This window comes from Saccostrea echinata, unplaced genomic scaffold, assembly GCF_033153115.1.
Source record: "Saccostrea echinata isolate AGI-Se365-2 ecotype Australia unplaced genomic scaffold, CSIRO_AGI_Sech_v1 ptg000054l, whole genome shotgun sequence".
NCBI classification, from domain to species: Eukaryota; Metazoa; Mollusca; class Bivalvia; order Ostreida; family Ostreidae; genus Saccostrea; species Saccostrea echinata.
Window position 1 is genome coordinate 27,718,441 of NW_026889803.1, and position 8,426 is coordinate 27,726,866.

Sequence of the window (8,426 nt, forward strand, 5' to 3'; positions counted from 1 at the left end):
TCTAGACCGCGACTGACCTAAGTCGATAAAAAATGGGTAGAAACTGTTCTTTCGCCATGCGCTCGGCACTTTGAAGTGAAAGTTGCGGGTCCTTCGGATGAGACCTTAAAAACCGAGGCCCCGTGTCACGGCAGGCGTTGGCACGATAAAGATCCCTCTCTGGTCAATGGCCCTGAGTGCCGAGAAAAGGTCAAAATTTGAAGGCTTTCACCGGTATATGGTGACGTCTCTATATGAGTGAAAAATTCTCGAATGGGACGTATAACAACAAACAATCAATCAATGCAAATGTGGTATATAACCCTGTACAATAGTAGATGTACTATAGAAGATGCTGAAATCAAAAGAAGGACTAAGAAAAGACTAATACAGAGAGTAATATGCTCCTTCCTAAATATTCAGAAAGAAATTCGTGAAAATTCACGTTCCCCACATTTTATGGATACATAAAATGTGAGTTTTCTCTCAAATTCCTTGGAAAATTTTCAAGTTTAATTTTTCATCCTTATGTTCTTCAACTGATGAGTAATATAGCGCTTCATGAAAAATACTTTGGTCATAACTTCAAGAACTTCTAAAACAGAATTACATTAATTTGCTTAATTGATCAAATTCAAATTAAATACTTGTATTTCTAAAATTTTAGCGATGACGTGCGAGATTTAACTTTTTTTAAGCTCAAGAAATCTACAACCAATGACAGTTCAATAAATACATTGACAAAGCTTTGTTATTAATGTTCAAGGACTTAAGGTTAATTTGGTATGTGCAGATCGGGGATTTGCAGAATTAATTGATAATTCTACCAATACGAAACGGTACCTATAGAGTCTAATTTTTTGATTTGTATTCTTTGATAGTTCCAGATTGACAATCCAACTCATGTATACAGCACCTGTTGATTTGACATTTGACTTGCAGCTTGTAAATTCTTGCGTGTATTTTTTACGAAGTCAATGAACATATGGCATTTGATGTAATTCGATCAATTAATTTTATTATTTTTTTTAATTCAGTTTTTTTTTCTTCCGTATTCTTCGTGGGCGCCTTTTCCCCCCTGAATTTGATGAAGTTTGTTTTCAAAACATGTACGGCCCAATGACATTTCAATAATTACACAGGTATAAATCCACTTTTAAGTTACATGCAGCTGCGTACAACATTGTTTTCTCTGCATTTTATTGAACATTTATGACCTGTCTTTGTGTTACAAAAAGTTTCTTTTATATATTAAAATGGTATTTACCTTCCTATGATATTACAAAGATGAATACATTGTATGTATTGTTTTATTATTTTCGTAACTTACCTAAGAAAGGAAAGATGCCTGCAATGTATGGAACACCATATTAACAAATCTTCAAATATTTATATCTATCTTCAAATAATTGTACCTGTCTTCAAATCAGTTGTACCCATCTCCAAATAAAATGAAGATAGGGTTAATTCAGTTATACCTATCTTTAATTCATTTGGAAATAGGTAAATTGATTTGAACATAGGTATCAATGAATTGAAGATAGGTACAAACACCATGAACTAAAGATAGCTATAATTGATGTAAAGATAGGTGCTATTGAATTGAACCTAGGTATAATTGATTTGTACCTATCTTTAAATCCTTTGAGAAGATGTATCTTTAAATCAATTGTACCAATCTTTGAAATCAATTGTACCTATCTCTAAATGAATTTATACGGAAGCCGGTAGGTGGCAGGTAGAAAAATATTTTATCTGGCGGCCGCCACATAACTGGCGGCCGCCAGAAACTTATCTGGCGGCCGACAGTTAACCTTCTGGCGGCTGCCAGATCTATTTATCTGGCGGCCGCCAGATATTATATGGCGGTCGCCAAATAAATAGATCTGGCGGCCGCCAGATAAAATATTTTTTCTACCTGGCACCAACCGGCTTCCGTAAATTTAAGATAGGTATAATTCAATTGAACCTATCTGCAATTGAATTGAACCTATCTATAATATAATTAAAGATAGGTGTAATTCCTTTGAACCTAGGTTCAATTATTTAAAGATGGTGTAATTATTTATACCTCTCTTTAATTCAATTAAACTATCTTTAATTCAGTTGTACCTATCTTCAATTCAATTTTTTTGATTTGTACCTTTCTTCAAATCAAATCTTCAAATCAATTGTACCTGTCTCTAATTGAGTCGAAGAGAGGTTTAATTCAATTAAACATATCTTTAATTCATTTGGAAATTGGTACAATTGATTTTAAAATATGTATAATTGAATTAAAGATAGATACAAATACCATGAATTAAAGATAGGTATAATTGATTTAAAGATAGGTGCAATTGAATTGAACCTAGGTACAATATCTTTAAATCATTTGCGGAGATGTATTAATTGTACCTATTTTTAAATTAATTGTATCTATTTTCAAATGAATTAAAGATAGGTATAATTCTATTGAACCTATCTGTAATTGAATTGAACCTATTTTTTATAATGGAATTAAAGATAGTTTTAATTCATCAGAACCTAGATTCAATTATTTAAAGATAGGTGTAATTATTTATCTTCAATATCTTTAATTCATTTAAACCTACATGTATCTCTAATTCAATTGTACCTATCTTCAATTTAGTTGAAGATAAGTACAATTATTTGAAGATAGGCACACTTATTTGAAGATAGGTACAAATATTTGAATATATGTTAATTTGGCGTTCCATAGTAATGCGATTCTGAATGTATCATACACGAAAAACTTTTATTTGTGGAGATGTTTGAGCACAGCTTCATTTCTTGTCGTCCGAAAAACTCCAGAACAAAGAAAATTTATGTATAAATGTGTGTCTGTGTTAAATATAAACATATTATTTACATGGTTTTCCGGAATACGAAAAATTCAGTACAAAAACACATCTTAATGTCCAGTGAAAAATTTGACTTGTTCAGTATAAGTCGGTTATGGTACAAACGAGCACTACTGTACATTTGTATTCAAATCCAAATATCATTTCCTCTCCTTAATTAGGGAGGTAAATGAGGAAATGCCGTGGGTGCGTGACGTGTCCCTAGTTCTTATCTGCATGTTGTTTGGAATATGTCATCAATGTTTCATATTCTTTCTTGGCGTGTACAAGAATTTGATGAACAAGTGATAAGAAAGATACAAAGTATAAAGTTTGATTAAACCTGTTTATTGGATAATCTGAATGCAAAATACATGATTTCTTACAGGGCTCACACATCTAATTTCCGATTTTTGGTCTCGAGGGGGCACGATCTCGACAAATCTTGGGATATATTCAGCCCACTTGATTGCTACCTTGCACTTTAGGTAGAAGATTTAACAGATATTTATTTGGAAGTACAAGTCCCTGTATACAATAATTAGTGTTCGTCATACACAGCATGTTCTGAGCAAAACATGTTTTTATCTGCATGAGTTTTTGTCACGGTAGTTAAGAAATTACAGTTTTTCATTTCACATATTTTATCATTCATGAGCAATGAAGACTTCAACTCTAATCAGAGGATTTGCATGAAAAAATATAATACATATCAACCATGAGACCCTTAGAAAGTTCAAAGATTTCAGTATATGAAAATCCACGAGTGGACTCACGACTGAGTGGACTTAGGATCCCAAACAACATCCGTTGTGAGACTGGAATTTGAGCTAAAGTGATTATTATTTTTTCTAAATTGTCTACTTCTCATCTTAATATCTAGAGAATGTAAAGTGACATTTCAATTCGCTCTGACTTCGCGTGCATTCCTTCTGCTTGATCATCCGCGCATTATATGCAATTAGAACAAATTCGGACAGACTCGTGTGCACGTTGACAGTGAGGGTCACGCTATTTAGTGTATCATCATGATTTTTTTGTTCTTTGTTATATCTAGTTTATTGTTATTTTCAACACGTACCATACACCATATACATCCTAAATATTGAGTATTTTGAACATATTCAATTGATTGACATAAATAAAGTTGTCAATTGACAAAACCTCAAATGATTTAACATACAATTAGAACATGCCGATTTCGACTTCTTATTTGATCTACAGGCTTTTTATTATTTATGAACACGTCAAATTCATCATAACTTTTTAAATAATATGCACGGAAAAAAGTAGAAGGCTCGCACAATAGGTAAAAAGGAATTAAACTACTTAATCATTAGGCGATATTTTAATAATTTCTACATATGTTCCTGTCAACCGATGACTCCATTTATCATTGCTGAAAATCTAATAAATTCCCGTTCATTTATCACACCGAAAACCACGGCCACCAAAAACTACAATTAGAAGTAGAATCTTTATAATTTTTGTGCATCTTACATAGTGAAGATGAATGTTGTTGCATGAAAATCAGATCGAATCGTGGCTACTAGAGTCTAAATTTAGCCCCAACTCATGTGTTGGATCATGAGAATTTGGGACACGAGTGACAAAAATAATTTATTTTCTCGAATTTTGTTTTATAAACACGAGTATTACATAAACATATACCTAGAATGTTCAGTAGAATGACTTTATTTCAAGAACATAACATAATTTGTTAGGGTTATTTTTTGTGTATGGTTTTGTTGATTTAGTGGTCATTTAGAGGTGATAAATTGTAGGTGCATCGTGTACATGTATCTCTCTCTCTCTCTCTCTCTCTCTCTCTCTCTGGCAAAAGACAAGAAGCTTGTCAAATAAAACTTGGTTAATCTTGTTTTTCCTATAAATCAAAGCTTGGTGGTGATAACATCTAAGAAAGTTATGTGATAAATGTGTTTTAATCATTCCAAGATGTAATTAACAAATATTTTTTTAACCAATGATGTTTGCTTTTATGAACTTTAAAATTCAAAAGAGACAAAAATAGATTCATCATACATTGGTCTGGCGACGAACACCAAATTTCTTTTCCATTAATTATATACAAAGTATATTTTTATTCACAGTATATACATGTATTTCTCATTACTTAATAAAGACTCCGACTGTTTATTGATTAGAATATAAATTAATCATAACTCTGAGAAAAAGAAAATTACCTTACTTTACTTTCATCCGAGGAAGAAATTGCGAGAAAAAAAAAATAAAATCTGTCAGATCTGTTTAAATTTGTATAAAGGTGATTTCCTTTAGAATTTTGAATGGAGACCGGTCAAATTAGATAAAAGTGTGAACATACCTTAACACAGTTTAAAATGACTGATTGTCTAACACAGTTAAATATGTCTGTTTGTCTTGTAGAAAAAAATTCTGCCTGTCAATTTGCTGTCGTTTAACTTCATTGTTTCATGAATACTAACTACTGTCTAAGTCTTCGAGATCTTAGGGAAATAGTGATTATCTTACCCCCTCCTTTTACACACACGTTTAAAATTATAGCCGCATTTGGAAGATAGTTCTGATGGAATTTATCCTATTGAATTTTAAATTTCAAAAACGGAATTTTTTACAGTTACATGTATCCAACTGAATGTTTTTTTTTTAAATGCTGTAGAAATTTTACATAAACTTCAAAGAGTTTGATGTTCATTAAGGAAATTCTCTTGACCAAGGGTATTATTATGTTTTCTATCAAATTTGTTAGTATAATTGTTAAAAGGACGGACTACACTACGTACAATGTTATTTTTATGAATATTTCAGTAGGTAAATTTTAAAATATGATAAGTACCCCCCTTTTTTTAAAATTAAGATTTCCTTCTTTTTTTTTTTAAATTATAAGTATCATTTTTAAAGTTCTTAAAACGAGATAATATGTTACTTTAATTTTTCTTTTTGATAAAAAAGGTATCATTTCTTCTCGAATTTTCTCCAAACCTTTTTTTAAACATTTGTAATAATTTAAAAATTTGGAGACATGAGCGTAAACGACGTAAGGGGTTGTATTAGATAAAAGCATTAAAAATGTTATTCCACGAGAAACCAAAAATATTATTCCACGAGAAACCAAAATTGTTATTCTACGAGAAACCTTAGTACTGTCACTGAAAAAGTCATTTACATTATTCAAGTTATGGATTTGAAAAAAAAACCAAACACACACACACACACACACACACACAGAAGGAAAACATGCGAATTTAGTTGAGGACACTTTATTTGGATATGAATTACTCTTTTCAATCTTTCAACATAACTCAAAAATTTCTCATGGCAAGTGTTTTCGTAGGAAAAAAGTACATAAATTACATAATTTCGTATTGTCAAAAAGGACTCAGATGACAGAAAATGTTGTATTCTAGGATTTAGAGTGCAGCTGCTAGACGTGTATGAATTAAGTCTAAATTTAGATATTCATATCAAGCACGGCCTTGCACATACTTTATCACCAATGCACAGTTTTCTGTCATTATAGACTAGCATTGTATTCAGTATTTGACGCATTTTTATTGGGATTTCCTCATTCAAATGACCATATATATATATATATATATATATATATATATATATATATATATATATATATATATATATATATATATATATATATTACTTCATGTCATGACGAATTGCTGAAAAAAGTTCTGTTTTACAGTAAAGTTTGATATCTTTTTTTTCAAAAAGTCTCTAATAGTGACGACGAAAATATCTTGAACAATTACGAAAAAGCTGATCTGACTCCACTGTATATCACTATAATAATACTGTATTGTAGAGCGTAATCAGATTGTTCAAGGTTCAAGCGCGGCGCCTCCCCCCCCCCCATCCCCCTTTCCCCTATCCGTCCTTCTAGAATTAAACAAAGCATGCTAAAACGGTCCCGAAAGTAATATGCAACATAGAAATGATGAATAAAAGTAATTAATATCTAGGTCTTAATGTCTTAATTCATTAAAAACCTTTATATTGTCGGCGTAATTAGTTTTCGTACTTTATGACTTTTAGCACTACTTAGCTGACCCGAGTACATAAGAAGTTATAAGGAATAAGTTCCCCCATACCACAATTTCAATAATCAGGGTTAATGAACATTTGCATTTCTTATCTGACCTCTCCTTTATTATTTATTTCCAAAAAAATATTCAAATGCCTACATATATATAATTAGAAATCATTAGAAAGAAATATTTAAAATAATGAACTGTCGTGATTTTTAAAAAACTAATCGTGTTTACTATTTCAATGAAGATAATTCATAGTAATTTAAGCTGGTCACAAAAACCACGAATCAAAATAAATCAATGATCTAAATTGCATTATTTGACTTCTGGCTATCATTAGAACACTCGATACTAATTATTGATTAATAAACTTTGAATTAATATCAACTTTTGATGTACAAACGTAACACGTCGTAACTCTCACCGCTATTTGGATAAAATAACTTTAATTAATGTTGGGTGGCAAACCGTATCAGGTTGTACCATACAAATATTATTCAATACTTTAACTGTTTCTTAGTGCAGTGCTTTCCTTAATCTCACACGCTGACAGAGTTTTAGGACTGAAACTTATCAGGATGAAAGGGAATATATTGTTTTATATTTTTACAAATCATGTCAAATGTTTATTGAAAGTTTAGAAATTATTATCTCTCAGAGAGGATTTTGTAGCTACCAAAGCCTGACACCGCTGAAAACCACAACTGATTTGAAGAAAATATAATTTTACACTACATTAGTGAACTATTAAAATACTTATTTTTATTGGAACGTTTAAAATGTTTAATTACCGCATTAATGAATATATGCATCCGATATTTTTCTTAGAAATAATAATTTTATTCTTCTTCTACACAGTTAAAAGATTTGGGATAACAATAAGCCACGTTTAGTTAAATTGTCTTCGAAAAGAAAGCTTGAAGATTTTTTTTCTCAGGAAATAATCTCTTTCTCCCGCTTCAATAGAAATACTTTATAACAGACATGACACAGACACGTGCAGATATCAATGTCCTGATCCTGCTGGCAAGCTATCTGGACAACTGGTTTGTCGTATTTTGGTTTCTTTTACTAAAGATATTGCAAAAATAGAGACATCTTCGATTCAACGACTAAAGAATGGCATACAAGAAAAACATTGCAGACGAAATAGTCCCATCCGCTGCACATTTTTGCTATGTAGTTCGGTAATTCCTCTTTATTGTCTGAAATCTTGATTGATTTAACCTCTGCTGGAGAGAGAGCAGTTCAAACTGTCCCGTTCATGTTGAAGTGTACCTCTGGTCGTCCACACAATTTGGACCGGCAAACTCTGCAACCTAAAAATGTTTAAACAAAATTTCGTCACTTGAATGGAGAGAATGGAAAATAACAAATACTTCTTGGAAATTGGTTTCTATCTAAAATGGAAGGAAAATTATATGATCAATACTTGCAATGATAATAACAGTCAGAACTTTGATATCTTAAGGGACACCGCCACTATTTCGTATCAAATGAGACACTATGGTTATAAAATAAAGTGAAATGAAAAACAAATTTCACTAATTTTCAAACA